The 25,229-nt window shown below is 36.3% G+C and overlaps 1 long non-coding RNA gene across 3 annotated transcripts in view; it reads right to left on the reverse strand.

The window, feature by feature from the left end:
* LOC142874822 (uncharacterized) overlaps positions 1 to 25,229 on the reverse strand; it is a 264,628-nt gene that overhangs the window by 16,115 nt on the left and 223,284 nt on the right. For all 3 annotated transcript variants that reach the window (XR_012922426.1, XR_012922427.1, XR_012922425.1), the window contains one exon: positions 9,444 to 9,605. This is a non-coding gene — a long non-coding RNA (uncharacterized LOC142874822). The remainder of the gene's footprint in view (positions 1 to 9,443; positions 9,606 to 25,229) is intronic.

Genomic DNA, 25,229 nt, shown 5'->3' on the forward strand with positions numbered 1-25,229 from the left:
GTACAATCTTGAATTGACTTTACTGATTGCAGTAAATTTTATTTGTTTTCAATTTTCGACTTCTCTTTGCCAACTGACCTTACAATGCACAAAAGTGGGTAGAGTATATTCCCCGCTCTGTTGATATGCCATGTCAACAACTTAAGATTTGTCATATGTTTCCACTTGTTCTTTTTTTTTTTTTTTTTTTTTTTTAATTCTTTTTTTTTATTTTGGCATATTATGGGGGTACAGATTTTAAGGTTTCAATAAATGCCCATTTCCCCCCCTCCCCCCAAAAGTCTGAGTCTCCATCATGACCATCCCCCAGATGGTGCACATCTCACTCACTATGTATGTATATACCCGCCCCCCTCCCCCCTCCCACCTGCCCAATACCCTATTACTGTAGCACCTATGTGTCCACTTAGGTGCTACTCAGTTAATACCAGTTTGCTGGAGAATATATCTGGTGCTTGTTTTTCCATTCTTGGGATACTTCACTTAGTAGTATGGGTTCCAGCTCTAACCAGGAAAATATAAGGTGTGCTATATCACCATTGTTTCTTAGAGCTGAATAGTACTCCATGGTGTACATATACCACATTTTATTAATCCATTCTTTGATTGATGGGCACTTGGGCTGTTTCCACAGCCTTGCAATTATGAATTGTGCTGCTATAAACATTCGAGTGCAGGTGTCTTTTTTGTAGAGTGTCACTGGATCATTTGGGTAGATGCCCAGCAATGGGATTGCTGGATCAAATGGTAGATTCACTTGTATCGCTTTAAGGTATCTCCATATTGCTTTCCACAGAGGTTGAACTAGTTTGCAGTCCCACCAGCAGTGTAGGAGTGTTCCTCTCTCTCCGCAACCACGCCAGCATTTATTGTTTGGAGATTTTTTGATAAAGGCCATTCTCACTGGGGTTAAGTGATATCTCATTGTGGTTTTGATTTGCATTTCCCTGATGATTAGAGATGTTGAGCATTTCTTCATATGTTTGTTGGCCATTCTTCTGTCTTCTTTAGAAAAATTTCTGTTCAAGTCCTTTGCCCACTTTTTAATGGGGTTATTTGATTTTTTCTTCCTAATTTTCGTGAGTTCTAAGTATATTCTAGTTATCAGTCCCTTATCGGATGCATAGGATGCAAAAATTTTCTCCCATTCTGTAGGTTGTCTGTTTACTTTCATGACTATTTCTTTGGCTGTGCAGAAGCTTTGTAGTTTGATCATGTCCCATTTATTTATTTTTGTTGCTGCTGTGATTGCCTTTGGGGACTTCTTCATAAACTCTTTGCCCAGGCCGATGTCTAGGAGAGTGTTTCCAACTTTTTCCTCTAGAGTTCTAATAGTTTCATATCTTAGGTTTAAGTCTGTTATCCAGCGTGAGTTGGTTTTTGTGAGAGGTGAAAGGTGTGGGTCCTGTTTTAGCCTTCTACAGGTGGCTATCCAGTTTTCCCAGCACCATTTATTGAAGAGGGATTCTTTTCCCCAGCGTATGTTTTTGTCTGCTTTGTCAAAGATGAGACGGCTATATGAGGATGGTTTTATATCAGGATTCTCACATCTGTTCCACTGGTCAATATTCCTGTTTTTGTGCCAATACCATATTGTTTTAATTACTACAGCTTTTAGTATAGTTTAATATCTGGCATATTAATGCCTCCCATTTTGTTTTTGTTGCCTAGAATTGCTCTTGATATTCGGGGTCTTCTTTGGTTCCATACGAAGCGTAAAATTATTTTTTCTATATCTGTGAAGAATGCTGATGGGATTTTAATAGGTATTGCATTGAATCTGTAGATCAGTTTGGGTAGTATAGACATTTTGACGATATTGAGTCTGCCGATCCACGAGCATGGTATGGATTTCCATCTGTTTACATCCTCTGCTATTTCCTTCCTCAGTGTTTCATAGTTCTCCCTGTAGAGGTCTTTTACCTCTTTGGTTAAATATATTCCTAGGTACTTTAATTTCTTTGTTGCTATTGTGAAGGGAATTGAGTCTTTGATTTGGTTCTCAATTAGATTGTTGTTGGCGTATATGAATGCCTCTGATTTCTGTGTATTGATTTTGTATCCTGAGACTTTACTAAATTCATTGATCAGTTCCAGGAGTTTCTTGGTTGAATCCTTGGGGTTTTCTAGATACAATATCATATCATCAGCAAACAGTGAAAGTTTGATCTCTTCTGCCCCTATTTGGATACCTTTGATTCCATTTTCCTGTCTGATTGCTGTAGCCAAGACTTCCAGCACTATGTTGAATAGAAGTGGAGATAGTGGGCAGCCTTGTCTGGTTCCAGTTCTAAGTGGGAATGATTTCAGTCTTTCCCCATTCAGTATGATGTTGGCTACGGGTCTGTCATATATGGCTTGTATCATTTTTAGGTATGTCCCTTCTATGCCTATTTTCTTAAGTGTTCGTATCATGAAAGGGTGTTGAATTTTGTCAAAAGCTTTTTCTGCATCTATTGAAAGAATCATGTGGTCTTTGTTTTTGCTTCTGTTGATGTGGTGAATTGCATTTATAGATTTACGTATGTTGAACCACCCCTGCATCCCTGGGATGAAGCCCACTTGGTCGTGGTGGATTATTTTTTTGATAAGTGTCTGGATTCGGTTAGCTAAGATTTTGTTGAAAATTTTTGGATCTATATTCATTAGGGATATTGGTCTGTAGTTTTCTTTTTTTGTTGCATCCTTTCCTGGTTTTGGTATCAGAGTAATATTCGCTTCATAAAAGGTGTCGGGGAGGTTTCCGTTCTTCTCGATGTTGTGGAATAGTTTCTGCAAGATAGGTACTAGTTCTTCTTTGTAAGTATGGTAAAATTCAGGTGTGAAGCCATCTGGACCGGGACTTTTCTTTTTAGGGAGATTTTTAATTGCTGTTTCTATTTCAGCTGTTGAGATTGGTCTGTTCAGGGAATCTATTTCTTCCTGGTTGAGCCTAGGGAGGCTGTGTGTTTCTAGAAATTTGTCCATTTCCTCCACATTTTCCAGTTTGTGTGCATAAAGATTTTTGTAGTATTCATAAATTGTATCTTGTATCTCTTTGGGATCAGTTGTGATATCTCCTTTTTCATTCCTGATGGAGCTTATTAGAGATTTCTCTTTTCTGCTTTTCGTTAGCTTAGCCAATGGCGTGTCAATTTTGTTTATTTTTTCAAAGAACCAACTTTTTGTTTTATTAATCTCCTGAATAGCTTTCCTGTTTTCAATTTCGTTTAGTTCTGATTTGATCTTGTTGATTTCACTTCTTCTGCTGGGTTTGGGGTTGGTCTGTTCTTCTTTTTCCAGCTCTTTGAGTCGTTTCATTAGATTGTCTATTTGTGATCTTCTTGCCTTTTGGTTATAGGCATTTATGGAGATAAACTTTCCTCTCAGAACTGCTTTAGCTGTGTCCCAGAGGAGTTGATAACTTGTCTCTCCATTGTCGTTTTCTTCATAGAAGTTTTTTATTTCCGTCTTGATTTCTTCATTTACGAAGTAATCATTTAGTAGGAGGTTGTTTAATTTCCACGTTTTTGTGTAGAAATGTGAGTTTCTGTTAGGGTTGATTTCTAGTTTTATTCCACTGTGATCTGAGAAAGTACATGGTATGATTTCTATTTTTTTAAATTTCTTGAGATTTTCTTTGTGTCCTAGGATATGGTCAATCTTAGAGAATGTCCCGTGAGCTGATGAGAAGAACGTATATTCAGTGGATTTTGGGTAGAATGTTCTGTAGATGTCGGTCAGACCCAATTGTTCTAGAGTTTTGTTTAAGTCCATTATTTCTTTATTAATTTTCTGTTTGGAGGATCTGTCTCGTGCCGTCAGTGGGGTGTTGAAATCTCCGGCGATTATGGAGTTGCTATTAATCCATTTGCTTAGCTCCAGTAAGGTTTGCTTTATGAATCTGGGTGCACCTAAGTTGGGTGCATATATATTTAAAATTGTTATCTCCTCTTGTTGGACTGTGCCCTTCACCATTATATAATGACCCTCTTTGTCTTTTACTACTTTTGTTGGTTTAAAAACTAAATCGTCTGAAAGTAGAACTGCCACACCAGCCTTCTTTTGGTTTCTATTTGCTTGGAATATTGATCTCCACCCTTTTATTTTTAGTCTATGTGCATCCTTGCAGGTTAAATGTGTTTCCTGAAGACAGCATATACTTGGCCTGTATTTTCTTATCCATTCAGCCAGCCTATGTCTCTTGAGTGGAGAGTTTAAGCCATTCACATTTATTGAGAGAACTGATAGGTAAGGTAGATTACTGATCATTCTGTTGGGTTGGATGTTGTTGCTATGATTTCTGTCTTGAGCCATTGTAATATCTGGCCTTTAATATCTTTGGGTTTTGGTTGTTTTTATATCCGTGGATTATTATTATGATGTTCCGTGCATAACGCTGTTTTAAGTACTTCTTGTAGGGCTGGTCTTGTCTTGGTGAATTCTCTGAGCCTTTGCTTGTCTGCGAATGTTTTTATTTCTCCTTCATATATGAAGCTTAGTTTTGCAGGGAATAATATTCTAGGCTGGGCATTGTTTTGTTTCAAAAGAGTGAGAATGGGGCCCCAGTCTCTCCTTGCTTGTAAAGTCTCATTAGAGAAGTCTGATGTTATTCGAATTGGCTTTCCCTTGTATGTCACTTGCTTCTTTTGTCTTACAGCTCTTAGAAGGGCCTCTTTAGTTGATACTTTGGTCAGTCTGATGACTGCATGACGTGACGTCTTCCTGTTTGCATTGAATCTCCCAGGGGTCCTCTGGGCTTCTTGAACTTGTATATCGAGATTTTGAGCAAGGCCTGGGAAATTTTCCTCTATTATATCTTCAAAAAGCTTGTCCAGCCCTTGAGTGTTGTCTTCCTCCCCTTCGGCTAAACCTATGACCCTCACGTTAGGTTTTTTCACATAATCCCACAGCTCTTGTAGGCTTTGGTCTTTTCTCTTGTTTCTCTGCTCTATTTCTGTGACTGATTTATTTAATTGGAAGGTGTTATCTTCAAGCTCTGAGATTCTTTCTTCTGCTTGATCTACCCTGTTCTTGAGACTTTCCACAGTATTTTGTAGTTCTCTGAGTTGATTCTTCATCTCCAGGACTTCGGTTAAAGTTTTCTTCACTGTGTCAATCTCTTTGTTGAACCTTTGTTCCATTTCTTGGAGGTTTTTTGTGTTTTCTTGGTGTTGGTTATTGAGTTGTTGTTGCAGCTGGGTGAGTGTTCTTATGATCCACATACGAAATTCCTTTTCTGTCATATTGGTTGCCTGATTTTGGTCGGTGTCCGTTTCTAGGGGGCTGGTGCTCCTCCTTGGGGGTGTGTTTTCCGTTTGGTTCTTCATATTTCCTGAGTTCTTTCGCTGACTTCTTCCCATGTCGATCAGTTGTTGTTTCTTTCCTTAGGTTATTGTTTGGGTATTCACACACCTTGTTTAGTTTCTGAGGCGTTAGGTGGTGCCTGTGGGTGAAATTGGACCACTCCCTGTATATTGAGTCAGTGGATGCCGTGGAAAGGCTGTGCAAGATGCCGCCCCTGTCAGTAGGTGGCGTTTGCTTGGAGGAACAGGCTATGGTGTTGATTTTGAGTCCTGTTATCAGCTCTCGTTCTGGGCAGAGCTGGGTTGGGTAAGCCTGCCCTCAGGCCGTTAGCAGGGGTCAAAGTTCTGTTCTCAGCTTACAGGGAAAGCTGTCAGGGCAGGGCTGGAATGGTCCCGCTCAGCCAGAAAGTCTGGAGGTGGGGGTGGGGCTGTCTGAGACCCGCAGTCTGCAGCAGGCCTCGCTTCTTTCCACCCTCCCCAACTCTGCAGCTACTCCTGGGCCTCTGCCAGCAGGCCAGACCACAAGCCACCAGGCCTCCCCGGACTGTGGTGCCGGCGGGGAGGTTCCCTGCACAGGAACGCCACCTGGGTTGGGCGCACGGCCTCCTCCTGGGAGGAGGGTTGCCCTCTAGGACGCCGATCCGCCCCTGGAGGCACACAGCCCTCAGCTGTTCGCGTATAATCCTTCTGTGCCCGGGGCAATGCTAGCCCTCGGTGCAGGGGATCTGGTCTGCAGGTCCGACCTCTGGGTCCCAGAGTTCAAACTGTATTCCCACCAGGGAGAGGATTTCCGGTCCTAATTCACCCACAGGGAGCCCAAGCTGGATCTATGTCTCTCAGCCTCTGAGTCGGCAATGTTTTCCTGGGAACACGGTGCCAGCAGCACCTGGGAGGGTGGGCGGGGTCCCAAACGGGAAGGTCCCGTTCCCTGGAGGTGCCTCCGGCTGGTGGCTGTATTGTCTCTCTGGGCAGCCGCGGGTAGGGTCGGCGGAGGGGAGGAGGAGGCAATATGGCGCCTGCCGCGCGGCTCGGGTCTGTGCACACGGAGGTGCCCGGAGGAAGTTGGGAACCTGGTGCCACGTCTGCTACAGGCTCACCGTTGGCAAGCGGCGGCAGTCTCTGGGCTGATGTCCGCAGGTCTCTCCACCCACTGGGGAGCCCGCCAGCAGTCCCGAATGCAGGGGAGGGGAAACAGCAATTCCACCTACCCTTGCCGCTGGTCTCCGGGCTGCTCCGGTGGTCTCAGCCTCCAGTTCTCCTCCGCAGCCTCCTCCCGTGGAGTCTCCCGGGGTCTCAGGTACCCCTCCTTCCGGCCCTTGTCCGCTGTATGCTCGTCTTCTTGCTTCTTTCCTCTAGTTTCTGCTAGAATTGGTCTTTTCTCACTTGTTCTTTTATAGTAAAATAATCCTCCAGGAGAAAACATACTCTAAGTAACTGGTCAGAGGAGGAGGTGTAAATAAAAGGAGAAGGCAAATGTGCAGTGTAAATCCATGAATAGTGACCCTTCAGCCTACAGCAGAGTCACCCACACAAGCCCAAATATAATCAACCTTCACATCAGAATTGAGAATGATATTTTTTACATTATTTTTTTTCTTTGCTTGCTTTTTGTTTTAGTGTAAGACACTGCCATTTTGAAATTGTCTGCTACATAGCTATGGCTGACTAATATATTGACACTAATGGCAAATTTGTATAAGAACATTACTGAAGACTAAAGATCAGACATGATTGAGAAGTTAAACTTTGTAATACTTTTCATTCTTTTCAATATATTTGAGTATTTTTCACATGTATGGTTAGGAATGCACAATGTTGACCATGTAAATGCTTTGGGATTTGGGCAGTGGTTTACGTATAGATCTTCCATTTTAATGAGATTGTGTGCAACTTGGAAGTGGACAAAGAAAGTCTTTTATATTACTTTTTAAAAAGTTGCTTTCAATTCTCCCCAGTCAATCCATCATTATTCATTTTAATTAATCCATCTCTGCCTTCAAGATATTTAAAGGAAAGTAAATAAAGAAATTATATCAAAAAGAAGGCTGCTTTCCTCAATCTCTAGTCACTGGATGGATGGTATTGTAACAGAGAGAATGGCTGAAAAAAAATGGCAAAAATATTTTCTGTCTCTTTAATACTTCCCCCACTCTTTTGGGAAGTGTGACCTGGCCTGCATCTCTTCCTTGGTCAGGGAGAATGTTTTTTGTTCTTTATGATACAGGCAATAGCTCAGCCATCTCCAGACAGGCACCAGCCTCCCAGGTGGCCCAGGTGGGAAGATGTCACAGGCTTTGTGACCTCTCTCTTTGACAGTGATGGGATAATTAGAATCATTAACACAGTAGCGTAGAACTGAGGGCCCTCCCTTTAGTAGCTCTGTTTTTCTGCTTATGTTCAGGAAATTTGGATTTTGAGACAAGAATCTACCATTTTTCCTTCTTTGCTGGCAAAATAATAAACTTATCTTTTCTTCTCCTCAAACCACTTGTTCTCATTCTTCTGATGTGGCCTTGAGGGCAAATACTGAGCTTTTGGTAACAGTTTCTGTACAATTTTTTTACCAGATGAAACAATCTGACCAGACAAAACAAACACTTTCTTTGTGTTGGACACAGATATTTTCACTTCTTCGAATTTTTCCAAAGTGGCTAGAAAAGGGGACTTAAATGAGTCTCAAAGAATCATCCCAAGTTTACTACTTGATTAGGGCCAATCATACTCATGTCAATCTTATTAAGCTTCTTCTCAATTACCTTGTCACTGGTGTTTCTCTCTGAATAATGCAGAAGTAGAATAAATGATATTGGGTTAATTGGGTAAATTATTTTATAAAATTCAATGAGGCAAAATTAATAATAGTATAAATCTAAACATTTAGATATCATTGGCTGGTGTAATTTTGTGTGTCAGTATGTACATGTTAAATGAAAAGAACTTCCTATTTGATCAAATATTTAGTATTTCCTATAATGCTTTTTTCATGATATGAGTTGTATTTGTCTTTGTATGAGGATAGTAGCCTAGAGAAGAAAATTCTCCACTCCCAAATCTTACAGCTACTATTTAATTCCTTACTCATATCATGTTTAGATGACTGCAAATAAATACTTCATGAAATAGCTGCAGCAGATCCTGAGCTCACCTAAATCATTCTGTAAGGAGAATTTACCCTATTATTCCTAGTTACTACAAAGTAGTTTCCTTATTGTTGTTTTTTCAATAAAGTTTCATTGGTCATATATGTTTCATGGCATTCTTTACTTAATTTTTGCCTTAAATTTTGCCCAATTTTTATACATGCTTAATCTTCAAATATTTGCTTTGCTAAGCAACTTTCATATATATTCATGCCATTTCATAGTAAACCAAAATCCAAATTGAACAAAAACTTTAAACAATAAAACCTATGATGAATGCCTGCAAGTTATTTTATTTTCCTAAAATACTTTTACCAAATTTAGAAAGATCAAGACACTTTAGAGAAAAAGCAAGGATCTAATGTACTATAAAACAATAAAAAGAGTGAAATGCTGTAAATATTATCAAATAGTCATAATTTGGATAATTCTATGTGGGCCTAATTTGGTTATAAAGAAAATCATATTGCTAAAAAAGAAACAAACTAAGAAAGTTAAACGTTAGTCTATGGCCATAAATCAACTGTTTAGATTTTATTTTATGTACATTTTAATTTCTTTTTAGCAAAAGACTTATACAAATTTAAAAAAAAATACTTTATACTTCAATATAACATCAAATAAAATCCACTGGCTTCTTTTCAGCCTCAGCATTTCTTCATTTTAAAAGATTCTTTCATTTACTTTCTACTTATGGTTTGCAAAAATCTATGATTAACCTCCTTTACCTTTCAATATCAATTTATTTTTGGTCAAGACTATAGTCTCATTTCATTTATTTTAAATTAAATCATTTACAGAGAACTTTATTATGTACAACCATATTAGCCTGTGCAAAAATGATCACATATCACTGTTTTCTATTTTAAAGCATATTCAATTACCCTTATATCACAAATCGCTTCCGAAATATTTATTTTCTCTCTTATTTCTTAGAAACTTGAGAAAATTATTTTGTTTGTTATCAAAAATTTCCTTTCTTCCCACTAAGTTTGACCCTCCATAAAACAGTTTTTACCTCCTGCATTGTCCTGAAACATCTTTAACTACTTTACTGTGTTATCTTCCTCTTCAAATTTGCTTTTGTTGTTGACACAATCAATCATATCCTTCTGTTCTGCCTCCCATTGCTCCATCATTTCTTTATTCTCTTCTCATTTCCTGTTGAACTTGAGTTTGCCTTAGAGACATAGAAAAAAAATAAAACACAATAAAACAGCTTTTTATTTTAGTTAAAGATGATAGAAAAACTCATACCTTACATTCTTAAAAACCCGTAAGAACTCAATGTAAGAAAAATAACACAAAAATATTTACACAGAGATATAATTATTTACACTGAGAAAACACTGACACCTCTTTTCTGCTGATCAATATTAAGATTAAACTAAGAAATTATATACTTAGGAAAATTGCATATATTGCTTTTGTTACTTCTTGACTTTACATTTTTAATTAGAAATGTTCATCATATGTACTAATTAGGATTTAATTGCATAAGCCAATATCCTTTGATGATCCTTGGATTATTTGAGTTTTTAAGGCAGCTAATAATAATATCTTTAATATACAAATAATAAATATATAGCAGAGAAAAACTAATCGGTTTCCATTTTTTGACATAACTAGAGAAAATTTTACTATAATGGCTAATATTGAATATTTATTCATAGTCAGTCTCTGGAAAATTAAGTAAGTTATTAACATAGTATAGATACAATTTAAAACATTAGTTATAATAAATACTGCATTTTATTACACGTGAAACCAAATGATTCATAGTCTAACATTGCAGTAGAGATCCACCTAAACAATAGTATTAATATACAGGGAGCCATTTCTATTATTAAATGTGCCATTTAACTCATCAATAAATACCAAGTACTGTGGTTGAATTGTGTCCCACCAAAATTCGTATGTTTAGAAGATAACATAGACCAAAGACTTTAACAGGCACCTCATCAAATAGGATATAGGGATGGCAAAAAAACCACACACACACACATAAAATGATCTACCACAACATATACATCATCAGGGAAATTCAACTTAAAACAACAATGAGATACTACTGCACACCTGTTAGAAGGGCCCGAATGCAGAACACTGACACCACCCATGCTTGCAAGGATGTGGAGCAACAAGAACTCTCAGTTATTGCTGGTAGGAATGCAAAATGATACAGACACTGAAGAAGCTCAGGAAATGTTGCCCCTGAATATGACTCCTTGGTATAAAAAATATTTTGAATTAAAGGCCATTCCACGTCAAAAAGCATTTGAAGGGGCTTTCCCTTTATCTGCATAAACTAGATTGACCTGATCAAAAGATCAAAGAGGGCAATTGACTTCTCTTCCTCTTCTTGTTATCTCAATATATTGCAGGAAAGATCAAGAAGGCAATCAGACCAGGCCCAAATTATTTTAAATACATCTGTCTCTCAGTTAATTTAATTTGAAAAGAGAATTATTTGCAAGTCAATCTGTTTCCCCCATGCATTTGTCCTCAGTAGCCCCATTTGTCACCCCTAAACAGAATTATCTGTACTCCACATTCCTCCTCCCCTCCAAAAAGACAGGTATAAAAATATTTGAACTTCATTGGAATATTAGGTAATCACTATGTGATTCTCCCCATGCACATGGTATTGGTAACTAAACTTATTAATCTGCCTTCATTGTGAATTGATATTTCAGTGAACTTTTCGGGAAGGGAAAGTTTCCCCTCACCTCTACACAACTTTAGAAGACAGTTTGGTGGTTTCTTACAAAACTAAACATGTTCTTATCACAGGATTCAACAATCACACTCCTTGGTATTTACCCAAATGGGTAGAAAATTTATGCCACCAAAAAAACCCTGCACACTAATGTTTATAGTAGCTTTATTTATAATTGTCAAAATGTGGAAGTAACCACGATGTTCTTCAGTAGGTGAATGGATAAACTGTGGTACATCCAGATAATGAAGTATTACTCAACTATAAAAAGAAATAAGCTATCTTGCTATAAAATGACATGGAGGAACACTAAATGCATACCACTAAGGAAAGAAGCTAAACACATTTTAGAAAAGGTGAAGCTATGGAGACAGTAAAAAGATCAGTAATTGCCAGGGATTAGGGGAAGTGGCAGGATGAATCAGAGAAACACAGGATTTTTAAGGAAGTTAAAATACTTTGTATGATATTATAATGGAGCATAAATATTATACATTTATGCAAATACCTAGAATGCTCAACAGCAAGAGTGAACCTTAATCTCAACTATGGATTTTGGGTGATAATGATATGTCAATGTAGATTCATCAATGTAACGAATGTACCATTCTGGTGTGGGATATTGATAATTGGAAAGGTAATACCTATACAAGGGCAGGGAGCAACTGGGAAATCTCTGTACCATCTGCTTAGTTTTTCAGTCAACTTAAAACAATTTTAAAAAATAAAGTCTATCAAAAAGAAAAAAAAAGACAAAAAAAAAAAAATCATGTACTGAAGCCCTTACACCCAGTAACTCAGAAAGTGACCTTTTATAAAAAATAAGGTGGTTGTAGATATATGCAATTAGTAAAGTTGAGGTCAGACTGGAATGGAGTAGGCCCCCAATGCACTATGTCTGGAGGATGTTTGGACACAGACATGAACATGGGAGAACACCATGTGAAGATTAAAGCAGAGAGTGGCCTGATGTAGCAGAAACCAAAACACCAGAAGCTAAGAAAAAGAAATGGAACAGATTCTCCTTCACAGCCTTCAGAAAAAAACAACTCTTCTTACACACTGATCTTGATCTTCCAATCTCCAGAAATGAGACAATACAGTTCTATTGTTTATGATGATCAAGAGGGCCTGAATCTTCTCAGTTTGACTAAACTGTAAACAACTGTCTTCCTGACAGTACACCCTTGAACTCCCTTTGCTTAGAGCATTCACTTTAGAAAACTTGCCACTTTAAATTTTGTCTCTGCTTTTTTTAGAAGTAAATCTTCTCCCATCCTTTTGCTTGTTTTAGAATTCAAGAATTCTTTCTTAGGGATTCCAGAGCCACCCTTTTGAAATGTAAACATCATAGAATTCCTATCTCCTGTCTTCCCTCCCCCATCTCTGTGGGTGTGTGGGAGGCTAATTCAGGCATCCTCAAACTACAGCCCGCTGACCACATGCGGGTGTTTTTGCCCATTTGTTTTTTTTACTTCAAAATAAGATATGTGCAGTATGCATAGGAATTTGTTCATAGTTTTTTTAAAACTATAGTCCAGCCCTCCAATGGTCTGAGGGACAGTGAACTGACCCCCTGTTTAAAAAGTTTGAGGACCCCTGGACCAATTAGCAAAGGCAGATGACCTGATCATCTCGACCAACCTGCCCTCTAATGTCCTCCAGTACTTTTCCACTAGGTCACCCCAGTGCCTCAAATTTCTCCCTCATTTTGTTTCAACAGAATTGAGTTTAATCTCTCTTCCCTATTACAATGGTTCTGAAGAAAGACTTCCTTTCCTGTTTAACTTGTCCAGTGCGATTTTTCTTTGAGGAAGCCACCCTTATGAGACTTTCTTACAGCAGCTCTAGGAAACAAATACTACCAGTATTTTCTATTGTATGTTTGGTAGATTGATAATGCATAAAGGCTCAAATGCTAGATTTAGAAACAGTGGGCATAAAAGGAGCAGGAGTTCTCATCTAGCTAAAATTTTATAGCTAGTTATACTTAACTAAAGATAGTTTACACATATCCAAGACACATTTTTGACAGCTACCAATTAGTATTAAAAAAAGCATCAGCTACAGTGCATGTTCAGACATAAATAATATATGCAAAGGATTTGGGCATGGCTTAGCATTTATTTACAATCTTAATAAATGATAGTGCATATATGTGTTTATGTACATGTACATACATGTGTGTACACATATACATATATGTACCTATATGTATACAAATATACATAAGTCTATATACACATAGATATATATTTTAGTTATTATTATTACTAAGTGTCTATATTCCAAATTTTTCATGTAGATACAGGTGTGATTAATTTTAAAGTTTGTGAAAGCCCTGATAAACGACAGTCTGTTTTTCTTATTACCATTTTCTCTACAGGTAGGTATTAAAGGTATTGCCTGCTTATAACTCTTCAGAAAATCCTTCTCATGGATAGAAATAAATCAATGCTTTCACATTTTTCCTTGGATATTTCTCCAGCATCAAATGTTACAGCTCTCGAACATGCTCATTATAAGAGCAATTATTTGTCATTTCCTTTCACACATCCCATTTTCAGGCCACCCTTCTTTTACTCATGCTAACTCTTTGCCAAGAATGTCCTTCTCTTTCCTTCACTGTCAAACCTGTGGCCACGTTTTCCAGAGTCACCTGAGCCTGTCTCTTCTATGGCACCATCCCTGAATGGGGAGTTGAAAGAATGGCCTTCTTGCTGTGCTGTAGGGGTACTCTTTGTGCTTTTCTCTACTTCAACACTTTCTGTATTATATTCAAATAATCAACTTATATGCCTGAGTTCCCTCAAAAGACTATAAAATTCTTCAGAGCATCATCTATTTCTGGTATTTAATGAATACTCAATGAATGTCTGCAGAAACAACCTGAATGTTTGATGAATGTATGTGGAAACCACAAGAACTGTCAATCCTGGTTTTTTGTTTTTCCTGTTTTCCCCCTAGGGTAAGTGAATATTTTGTACTTACTTACAATAATATCAGTTGTTGTCAATATTATATCCAAATCAATGTAACTAAGAAGATTTTAAGGCACATCATTTGGAGACTTTTAATTCAAACATCAGTAATCAAACTGTTGTTCCTGTGAGAGGAAGTGGTTATTTTCTTTTCCTACAACCCTCTCACTTTTTGTGAGTTTTCAAACATTTCACTTTGTTTTCTAAAAATTCTGCTTTCCTATTCCTCCTCTGGCTGCTGAACTTTCAAAGTCGTTGCAGCTGCTACTAATGTGTTTACACAGTGAAAATAAACCATTCTGAATGAGAAAATAAAAAAAGAATGAGGAAAAATATGAAATACTGTATATTATGCCTTTCAAACTTAGATATTTGACTTGGTGTCATAGAGCTAATAGTCTGATAACACTAATACCATTTGTCAAATGCTGTCTTAAGCCCTGGTAATCTTTATAACTTCTGATTCTGTGTAGCAGGACCATGTTGTAATTCATTAATTAGCATAATGCACTAATTAAATTACTAAGGATGAGATTTTCTTATGGAGCAGCATTTCTAAGTGAATCAGTGTTCCCAAATATATCCTCTGACTCTCTAACCATGCCACCATCCACTCACATCTGGATAACTGGAACAACTTCTTAACACTTGTCTTTGCTTTCTCATTTCCACTCCAATAATCCATTCTCCACACAGTAACTCGTGTGAAATTTCACCACCCAAATCAGATTATGTTATTTTCTTTCTTAAAAACCCTCCAGTGGCATTCTACTGCCACAAAATAAAATCTAAACTTCTTCCCACAGCCCCATAGGCAGTATAGAAAAGGCCCTTGCCTCACTCTCCCACCGACTTTCCTACCTCTCCCTTCTCACATACTCAACTACAGTTCATGGGCCTTTCTCCAATCCTCAGGCATACCAAATATTTCATTTTCTTTTTAGTGGTCTTTGCATTTGTTGATGTTTCCTCCCCCTGGAAAATTTCGATTATAAATCGCCTCATGACCATCTCCATGACCATGACCGTCTCATTTTTCAAATACTAATCACAAAGACATTTCTTGACCTTCAGTCTAAAGGACATCAGTGGTCATTTTTTATCACTGTGTTCATAGTGTTATTGTACCTAATACTAGGACTTTCACTTATTGATATGGCCATTTATCTCTGCCCCCATCTCTAGAATGTAAGTTGCACAGTGTTGGGGATTTGCTTTTCAAATTTGTACCTATGACACCACCAGGCAGAACTAGCTGCTCAAGAAATATTTATTGAATAAATGAATGAGAGAAACAATGAGTGTTTAAACATTTATTGAATAACTAATACCTCTCTTTAGGACTATTGGGACATGCATGCTTGTATCTAGGCCAATGACTTATATAATAGGGTAATAAGTTAACATTTATCAGGCTCTAAGTATATTGTTTTAAGTGTTTTATATGAACTATAATTTTTAACACTCAAAATATATTTATGATCCAGATGCTAATTTATTTTCCTTTTACCAAGGAAGACATTTAGGCACAGGAGGTTAGATAGCTTGCCCAAGATTGCACACCATATAGGTGGCTAAATACTAATTCTTACACAAGCATCATTATTAATATACTACATTTGGAAACTACATTGGAAATATTTTCCAAATTTCATCATCAAATTTTCCAAAATTCATATGTCCCTATTAATATTAGGAAGTATATAACTGTGAAATCATAAGATAATACTACTATAAACTGAGCAATCTTTTTAATTTCTTCACAAAAGTGATATTAAATTTGTTAATTAAGGTCCAAGATGATTGGATATCTATTCTAAATAATATAGTACATACTTTTTAGTTTAACTTTACATGTGATTATTTATCTTACATTTCCCTAAGATATGTATGTGTATAAACTGTATTTATAGTTTATTTTCAAATATAAGAGTATCTTTTGTTTTTAGAGGGCACAGTTGAAGTTACCATATATAGAATAATAATATGATATGTAAATATAAATATTAATAGGATGCATTTCAATAAATGGGTATTTACTGCTTTTATGTGTTCATAGACAAAATTGAGTGTAAAAGTAATGATAAATAATTTCAATTATAGGAAAAATTTTAATACAGAAGAGTGAACAAAAGAATAAATATCATTATGTATTTTCAGCAATAATGATAAATAGCAATAGTTACTGAATTGTTCTAAACTGAGAAAGAACACAGTGGCTCAAGATCAGAGTGCTAAAGGATAATAATATGAATGAAGTGGCATTAAATGATGGGTATAATTTTGACAGGCAGAAATTAACAGGAACCAGTTTGGCTTTTGGCAGTATAATATCTCTATAGGGACAGGGATTTGACATGGGGAAGGGCTAGGGTCCCAGGAAGCTAAGGCACCCATGGTTTATCTAACCAATCTGGGAAGGAAGTGACTCTGGAAAGTGAACTTGTATATTTAAATCCTATCTCTACATCAGTAAGTAGCACTAGGCAATAGTGTTCTAGTGTGTTTCAAACAACGGTTCTGAAGAATAGGAGTGAAAGAGGGGAGAGAGTGAGGAAGAGAGGGTGGGAGAAAATGTGACTATCTGGAACAAAAAGTTTATTAAGTCTTTCTCCATTCCAGGCTTTGGAATGAGGAAGAAGGAAGAACTTGCTTAGGAAGAACTATGGTTTATGCACAAACACACAGGGACTTGATAACTAGCCTGTGATAAACTGTTTTGACTATAAACTCATTAGATCACAATGCAAGTCCCTAGGAGACTGGCTATTGTGAGAAATTATAGTTTCCTGATGCAGAGACGAATGAACACATTTCACTTAGTAGAAGTCTTGAAACAACAAGTCTATGAAAATTGAATCAGGAAAAGTACTTAATTCCAGGTTCAGCATACAGAGGAAGTAAATATATTTTAGAGACATAAGTTTTTAGTAACTAATGCACAGTTAAAAATTTAATATTTAAATATTTAAATTTAATATTAATGCAAGTTAAAATTTTAATATTTAATATTAAATAAATTTAATAAATAAACTTAAAATTTTATAATAAAACAAAAACTCTTAAAATAACTTTAAAATGTCACAAAAATTTGTCCTGTGTTTTAGAAAATTCCAAAAGTGTTGTTCAAAAAGCAAATATATTTCCTATGATGTTGAAAAAAAATTTGGTTATCTGGAGGTGCTAGAGTAATATAAGCAGATTTTTTCTATTCAGAATCAGCAATTCTTTTTCAGAGAAATGCTGGCTGTTTGGGCTCAGCCAAGCTTGGAGGAGTCTGCTGCTCATGATTAGGGGCTTCCATTCTCTGGAGCAGCATATTCAGTTGTACTTCCTTTTGCTTTTTATCAGTTGGGAAGCCATAAAGCCACTTTTCATTTCAGCTTTAACTTGGAAGAGGTCACATTTATATTTCTCACTTTGAGTGGAAGAGGGATTCCGCCCTCCTAAGTATTTCTCTTTTTATTCATGGTCAGATTTACCCTCTGCTAAACATAGCTGGCAAAAATCCACAGAGCCGAAAACTACTTGATCACATTAAGGCAACGAAGGGAGAGATGTTTTCTGTAGCAGTCACAATGTTCTAATTTTCTTCTTCCTTGCTGGAAAAATAAACCTGTTTTTATTAAAAAACGAGAGACAATAGAGATAAAAACAGTGACTTGAGCTATATAACTCGGTTCAATAAATTCATAACAGGTTTTCTCAAAACATCATTGGTCTACTTCCTGGATCAGAACTACTTTGGTATTTGCAAATATGCAGATTCCTAAATCAGACCATTATTCTTTTTAAGATTCTGTATTGTTTCATGCATTCCACAATTTCTGCTTATTCAAACCAATTATTGAGAATTTTCGTCCAAAAGCTTCCCAATTGTCTAGAAGTCGAAATTCCTTGACTGAACTGACAAAGTAAATCAAAAACTAATGCCAACACTTTTTTTAAAACCAAGTTTTGCTTTTTATTTTATTTATTTAACAAACATATAAATAGCACTTACCTTATGCCCGTCAACTGTTCCAGGCACTTTACAAATGTTAATTGTCATATAAACCTTATTATTTTCTTATTTAAATTTTTTTTTATTATTTCAACATATTATGGGAGTACAAATATTTAGGTTACATATAGTGCCTTTCCCCCACCCAAGTTAGAGCTTCAAGCTTGTCCATTGCTCATTCTCACTCTTCTCAAACAGAATAATGTCCAGCCTAGACTATTATTTTCTTCGGATAAAGGAAGTGCAGAAAACATAATTAGGTGACATACCTAAAAAGGAGCCAGCGATTTGTATAATTCAGGCATTGTGGCTTCAGAGTGCCCTTTCCTTTTTCCTCCCACCATTATGCTATTTTGTTGCTCTAAACTTTACATATTGAAAATGTAAGCTTTTGTTAAACTTGCTAGTTGTGTGGGTCATTAGGAGATTTCCTTTACTCTGTTATTTCTTTTTGGAACCAAACATGTTTTCTTTATTCTGATCACTAGGTTTTTTGGGGGTTTCTTTTTCTTTTCTTTTCTTTCTTTTTTTTTTTTTTTTTTTTTTTTTGGTTATGAAATATAAATGCCTCTCCCTGCTCTAATCATCTTCTACCTTCATCTCCAGTGTCTTAGCTTTTGCCTTTATAAAGAGAAAATAGAACACATCCATTGATTTCTCATGAGGTAATATTTCAGCATATTTTAAGTAGGGAAAATGACTTCTGTTTGCCTATATCACAGGTGATGGTATTTGAGCAAATACTTTGAAAACTACAAAGTAAAATATCAACATAAGATAAATTAAAGGAGGATAAAACCTAACATTTACCAAGAGATTACCATGTGCCAGATATTATTTTGAGTATCCTTTTTCATATATTAGCATAGTGTGCCCTCAATGACTGCATGAGTTAGGCATTAATATTGTTAGTTTTTTATACAGTTGAGGAAACTGAGGCACAGTGAAGTTAAAAGATGCTAAGAACCAGTATTTGAACCCATACAGTACGACTTTAGAAGATAAAAATTCAACTTCAGCACTGTAATGCTCTTTTGGGGGGGGGGAAAAAGTAGACAATGTTTATGTCAGAGTTCATATTTCATCTCCTGTCTCGGTATGCCAGGAATTCACAGTAAAAGCTTGATTGGGCAAATAAAAGATGGAAAAGTAAAAGGGGAATGTGTATGTTTTCTGTTAAAGTTGAATAATATCTTATGTTGACGGCTTTTACATATAAACGATTACATGTACAACTGTGAATTAGAGACATATAATGCTGTGAATTATAGACATATAATGTAATGTCTCTAATGAGACTGTCTGTTAATGAGACATATAATTCACAGTACAACTGTGAATTAGAGACATATAATGCAAACAGGCAGCACAAATGAGAATTTTTTGGCAACTGGACATTAGGTGATGGAAGCTCCTATCTCTGCTCATTAACATTTATATATTTATTTTATGTATTATTTATTTTTTGAAACAGAGGTTTCACTTTGTTGCCCAGGCTGGTTTCAAACCCCTGGGCTTGAGGGATCCTCCTGTCTCAGCCTCCAGAGTAGCTGGGATTACAGGTATGTGTCACCAGACCCAGCTTCTAAACTTCTGGAGAGAAAGGAAAACATACACACACAAACTCACACACACATTCTCATACATGTACACATATTTGTATTTTGCAATAAAACCAGAGGGTCCATTATACTTTTCAATCACAGCTACTAAAATGACAAATTGGTAGTTATCCAGGAGAGGATGGAGAGCAGTCTTGCTTTCTAGCTCTGTTATTCAGGATACATATTATATGACTAAAGGTCCCCAATAAGGAGAATGGGCATTCAACAGCAGCTATGATCAGAAGATAATCTAATTAGTATAACGAATGTGGAAGAAGGGAAAACTGCCCAACATTCAAAGATGTATAAAGATGGAATATGTGATTTTGAGATACAGTAAACCAGGAAAAGCAGGTTGATCTTTGACATTAATATGATAGAAACAACTCAAATTGAACCTTACATATGCAGTTGGACTGAATATTTTTTTTAAAAAGTTAAAATGTGCAGTTTATGCTTCTTCACATAAATATGAGAGAAAACAATGTTTTTCCCTGATGCAGCCTCCTTTATTCACTTTCTGTTTTAATCTCCACTGATTTAGTTTCTAATCTTTTTGGCACCAGGGACTAGTTTCATGGAAGACAATTTTTCCATGGACCAGGGAGGGCAGGGGGAATGGCGTCAGGATGATTTAAGTGCATTACATTTATTGTCCACTTTATTTCTATTATTATTGCATTGTAATATATAATGAAATAATTACACAACTCACCATAATGCAGAATCAGTGGGAGCCCTGAACTTGTTTTCCTGCGACTAGATGGTCCCATCTGGGGGTGATGGGAGGCAGTGACATCTGAAGTGTGTTGTTTATGTCCAGTCTACTCTGTAATCTCATTTGGTTGCTGTCACTACAGAAAACTCTGCTTCACAAAGATAGGATGTTGGAAATGGAAGCAGGCTTTCCAGTGATTTTGTGGCAATGTCAGATAATTCCACCTTGCCTTTATCCAGAATGTATGGAGATTTGAAATTATCTCAAACATATTTTTGAACCCAAATAGAAATTGTGAGGAGTTAAAGTCATATATATATATATATATATATATATATATATATATACACACACATTTCAAACATTTTTAAGGGCACCATCATTTGCAATCTCAAGCAGTTGATTCTCTTCTAGCAGAGACAAAATTGATTCACCTGGCTTATTCACAAATGGGTCACAGATCTATTCCTTCCCAGTTTGGGGGTCTTTTGTGGTTGGGAAGTAATGCTCAAACTCTTTTGAAAGCTGAGATAGGTGATCCTGCACCAGCTGGGAGAAAGAAGATACTGGCTCAGTCTCTTTCAAAATCTCTAGTAGTATTTGAAACATGTCAAAAATCCCAATGTTCACTTGTCACCATTGCCAAATTTCAGTTTGGCAATGAATGCAGCCACTTTATCTGCTGACTTGAACATAGTTGTTGTTCTCCCCTGAAGTGGTAGATTGAATTTGTTGAGCAGGTTGAAAATGTCACACAAGTAAGCAACATCTGTGACCCATTCTGTGTCACTGAAATGTGCTGCCAGTGGTGATTGTTTTTATAAAAGAAATCTTTGGAGCTGCTCTCATAACTGAAAAACTCTGCCCAGTGATCTACCTTTAGAAAGCCATCTCACTTCTGTGTATAAGAGAAGACATGTGTATTCTGTGTCAATCTCCTCACAGAGCTGTGTGAACACACATAAGTTAAGGGCATGTACTTTAATGTGGTTGATAATTTTAATCACATCCTACAAAATATTGTTTAGTTCAGGTGACATTTTTTGGCTAGACACAGTGTGTAGACACACATTCAGAAGCAACCTCCTTGACCTGAGTAATGAAACCAGAAAGACTTCTAGTCATGGGAGCCCCTCCCTCCATGTATATACTGACACAAAATGACCAATTCAGTTTTCCTGATATGTAATCATTCAAAGACTTGAATAGTTTTGCAGCTGTAGTGTTGGTTGGCAACAAAAGTGCACATAATATATCCTCATGTACATCCTCCTGAAAAATATATTGGGCAAAAACAAGCACTGTTGCCTTGTTTTCAATACTGGTAGACTCATCCATCTGTACAATTGAAGTTAGATGCTTACTTGCCATGATAAAGCCTGCCACCAGATGCAGCTTAATTGTCACTTGCTACTCACTGATAGGGTTTTGATACGAGTCTGTAAGCAACTGATTTATTATGGTCACTGTGCAGTCAAAGCTCTCTGCTAATGATAATCTGTATTTGCAGCTGCTCCACGATACTAGTATCACTGCATCAGCTCCACCTTGATCATCAGGCATTAGATTCTCATAAGGTGCACGCAACCTAGCTCCTTTGCATGCATGTGGAGTTTACAGTGAGGTTTGCATTCCTATGAGAATCTAACGCCACTGCTTATCTGACAGGAGGCAGAACTCAGTGAGTTATGAAAAGCAGCTGTAAATACAGACGAAGCTTCGCTGGCTGCTCACCTCCTGCACTGTGGCCCAGTTCCTAACAGGAACCAGTCTGTGGCCCGGGGCTTCGAGGCTGCAGATTTAGATGCTTCCTTTATAAAGAGGAAACAGAACACCTCCTTTCATCTTTCACAAAGTAATCAGGAAGCCTCATATAAGACTACAACTTATCTCACTGAAGCCTCTCACATGTGTAGATTTTTATTTTAATTAACAAATAAAACTTGCATATATTTCAAAACATTGTTGTTTTGAAATAGATATACATTGTGGAATGGCTGAAGGGTCTGCAGTGGGCTGGGGAGATGTTAGTCAAATGATAAAAGTATTCGGTTAATAGGAATAAGTTCAGGATATCTATTGCACAGCGTGGTACCTGTAGTTCATTACAATATATCATACACTAGAAAATCAGTAAATTTCAAGTGTTCTCAAACAAAAATTAATGTGAGGTAATCTTATGTTAATTAGCTGCATTTAGTCATTCCACAATGTACTGTGAAATGTGATACACAAAATGGCATCATTCTAGTTCAGGGTTCTCAAATGGAGTCAGGAAGCCATTCTAAGAAGGACTGCCTGCACGACCTCTAACCTTGCAAAACAGATACTTTCCTTGAACATTTCAACTGAGCCAAACTGCTAGGACCACAATATTTTGGAAAACAGCTGGATTTTGCCAGCATTGCAACTCCTGAACAGTGACAAGAAATGAACTATCAAGTCCTACACTAAGCCAACCACCTGTACCAAAGATAATTCTTTCACAACTGTGTAATCACCTTCAGCATTCCTTTACAAATTCCTTCTCCCCTTCCTCTTATCAGAATACAATTTGGCCTTTAGCAAAATATGTGTCTCCTGAATTCTTAAGACCCCAATAAAAACCTTGTCTTACTGCTTTGCATTCTGGTTTTTTGCCTCTTCTTGGTCCACAGTACACATATTTTAAATGCCTTTTAAAGTCTTCAAACACTGAAGTTCTGAGCTTCATACTTGAAAAATTAAACTGTTACTAAAATATATGGTATTATTTCCTGGTATTAAAAAAAAAGAATTTCCTTAAGTTTGTTACTTTACTAATAAAAACTACCCAGAATTGTTCCTTAGCTGTGTGTTTCCTACAAAAGTATATAGGTTTTTATGTGTGAATACATCTCTGTTTATGTGTGTTTGAGTAATTAGTATATTTAAAACTATTCTAAAGATGTTATTTTTATCCTGATACGACTCTATTTTAAAACATAATGAGTTGCAGGTGGCAGCCACATTTATCTTATCTTCTGTGTTTTAATTATAATATTTATCATAAGAAATAAGAAAGCTTAATTTAGATTGAAAGAAAAAAATCAGGTCATAACTTAATTTTCAATTTTCTAGATTTTATTGAAGTGGAAACAAAGCAAATATTTATATTTGTTTTGTTAAAATGATAAGTCAATATGCTGAGAAATTTGATCCATTTGTTAATTTATGGTTATTCATATTCCTAAGTGCATTTCTGTTTCTTGTCTATATCCAGAGGAAATCATTTTTAATATGGTTTGTGGAAAGTTTAAGACTTTCTTCATATTGTCTACATAAATGTGTGTACTTCCATCTCTCTATAAAACCCTAATGATTTTATTAACATATTAATTTAAAAACTCAGAAACCATCAAACATAAAGGTAAAAGAGAAAGTAAAGTACTAAAAATATGACAGTTGTGTAGTGTAATAAATTTTCCTTTCCCAGAAAACAATGTGGGATTTATTATACAAGGTCATGTCTGGAAGAAAAGATTATATATTGCAGAACCATTAAAGTCTACAATAACTGCTCTCTTGAACCTTTATTTAAAGGGTACATGATTGACACATTTTATTAGCTAGCTCTATGCCTGAAGCTTTGTCATAGCAATTGCTAAATTAATTTACAAACTTCAGTCAACTTGTTGTGTTTTTATAGCTGTCTCTCTGAATATTCTTCACATGCAATACTGTAATTCCCCCCAGACAAGGTACTGCTGTTAAATCTTTAATTCTTTCCTTGTTAAATAGTTGTGTTCTTTTGATTTTAGCACAGGTCTAAAGGCTAAGCTTCCTTTCAAACATGCTATTTTGTCAATGACTGACTACTTCAGGGAGAAGTTGAATTTTGACATACCTGGGGTGGAACATTTACATTTTATTGTGATAAAAAACCATTATAATTCATTGTATTCTATAGTAAGTAGGTTTTAATATATTAATTGGCAAAGTATTTAAATGCTAGGTAGGGTAACAGTGATTCAGAGAAAACTAAAGATAACCTTGGTGGTTACAAAGTTATAAAGGAAATATGATTTCTGAATAAATCATGGATAGGTACAATGTAGTACTTTTAGCTTCGTACTGATATCATTTATTATGAGAAGCCTATTTCTTCATAAAAATAATCAATTTTTTAATTTTTAAAAAATTTTAATTATAGGTATCCAATAGTTATGTATCTTTCAGGGTACATGCATTGTTTTGATACACATAAAATAATCAAATTTTATATCACTTATTTTGCTTCAGATGAAACCTTATTTCTTTGAGATTTACCTCATCTTACCTGCAGTAATACCTATAGGAACATTTAGTAGCACGGTAGACATATAGAAATTGTCTTTAGACCATCAATGCTTGACACTAAGTAAACTATTATTCCTGGAAGTTTCCTACCTCATTCATGACAACTTCACTGAAAGTAATCTCTTTCAGAAATTCATGGGGAGAGACATGGGGCTGGGTGATGATGTTAGGAATAATTTTTATGAACTGGGGGAGGTGAATAAAGGAGACAAGGTAATTCAGACCTAATGAAAGAACTTTAATGGAGTAACAGGTTCTCTTGATGGGAAGGAAAAACTTTCCTCAATATGCGTATGTAATTTTCCATGTTAATTCCTAGTAGGCAAAATTGATTTGTCATATTTTTAGACACAAAACAACATCACTACCAACAAGACATCTAGAGTTTCATAAAATATTTACAGGATGGCTTATCCTCTCATTCTAACTTCTTGTGTCCTTTCTAGGCTTGCATTTCTTGAG

The sequence above is a fragment of the Microcebus murinus genome, chromosome 13 (genome assembly GCF_040939455.1).
Source record: "Microcebus murinus isolate Inina chromosome 13, M.murinus_Inina_mat1.0, whole genome shotgun sequence".
Classification (NCBI taxonomy): Eukaryota; Metazoa; Chordata; class Mammalia; order Primates; family Cheirogaleidae; genus Microcebus; species Microcebus murinus.